Raw genomic sequence first — 1,725 nt, forward strand, 5'->3', positions numbered from 1 at the left:
TTCTCGTCTCCAGCGTCGGTCTTCACAGTACTGTCCTAGTTCAAGTCAGAACAAAGCTTCCTGAAGAAAGAGGGTCACATACACATTGAAACATCCAGCCCAAAGTGGGAGGTTTAGAGAATATTTTCTTAGTTCCCAAAGTAAGATCCTTTTACCTCCATTTGTTGTAAATATTAGGGATAAATATGCATTCAATTTCATCTAATTTTAGCCTCTTCCATTTGTTTTGTGCATATCATCAAATATAATTGTAACACTCACATGTTTAGTAGATGTTATTGGTCACATACACATGTTTAGTAGATGTTATTGGTCACATACACATGTTTAGTAGATGTTATTGGTCACACACATGTTTAGTAGATGTTATTGGTCACATGTTTAGTAGATGTTATTGGTCACATACACATGTTTAGTAGATGTTATTGGTCACTCACATGTTTAGTAGATGTTATTGCGTGTGTAGTGAAATGCTTGTGTTTCTAGCTCCAACAGTGCAGTAACATGTAACAATTTTACAACATATACCCAATACATACAAATCTAAAGTAAAGGAATGGAATTAAGAATATATACATGTATGGATGAGCAATGTCAGAGCGGCACAGACTAAGACACAGTAGAATACAATGTGAGATGAGTAATGCTAAATATGTAAACATCATTAACCTCTTGCTTCTACCGGGACGCTATGTCCCAACTAGAGCTCTGAAATGCAAATGCGCTACGCTAAATGCTAATAGTATTAGTTAAAACTCAAACGTTCATTAAAATACACATGCAGGGTATTGAATTAAAGCTACACTCGTTGTGAATCCAGGCAACAAGTCAGATTTTTAAAATGCTTTTCGGCGAAAGCATGAGAAGCTATTATCTGATAGCATGTAACAATACACTACAACACAAAAGACCCGCAGGGGATGTAAACAAAATAATTAGCATATTCGGCGCTACACAAACCGCACAATAAAATAGAAAACATTCATTACCTTTCACCATCTTCTTTGTTGGCACTCCTAGATGTCCCATAAACACTATTGGGTCTTTTTTTCGATTAAATCGGTCCATATATAGCCTAGATATCGTTATATGTAGACTGTGTGATAAACGAAAAAAACAGCGTTTCATAACGTAACGTCATTTTTTTAAATTCAAAAAGTCGACGATAAACTTTCACAAAATGTAACGGCGTTCTTCGTTTGTAGAAAGAGAGTCGGACCGAAATGCAGCGTGTAGGTTACTCATGACTTTAATGAAAGAATGCGTACATGAAATAACTCAATAACATACAAAGCAAAACAACAAACGGAACGTGAAACTAATTACAGCCTATCTGGTGACTATAACACAGAGACAGGACAAACACCCACAAAATACAACGCGAACTCAGGCTACCTAAATACGGTTCCCAATCAGAGACAACGATAAGCAGCTGACTCCAATTGAGAATCGCCTCAGGCAGCCAAGCCTAACTAGACACACCCCTAATCAACACAATCCCAATTACTACAAACCCCAATACGAAACACAACATATAAACCCATGTCACACCCTGGCTACCCAAACATATACCAAAAACACAAAATATATTGACCAAGGCGTGACACAAAACACTTCGAAATACTTTTGTAATGCAACTTTAGGTATTAGTAAACGTTAATAAGCGATAAAATTCATCAGGAGGCGATGTAAAAATCATTAGCTGTCCGTCTGGAAAAATGTCCG

The sequence above is a fragment of the Oncorhynchus nerka genome, linkage group LG18 (genome assembly GCF_034236695.1).
Source record: "Oncorhynchus nerka isolate Pitt River linkage group LG18, Oner_Uvic_2.0, whole genome shotgun sequence".
Taxonomy (NCBI): Eukaryota; Metazoa; Chordata; class Actinopteri; order Salmoniformes; family Salmonidae; genus Oncorhynchus; species Oncorhynchus nerka.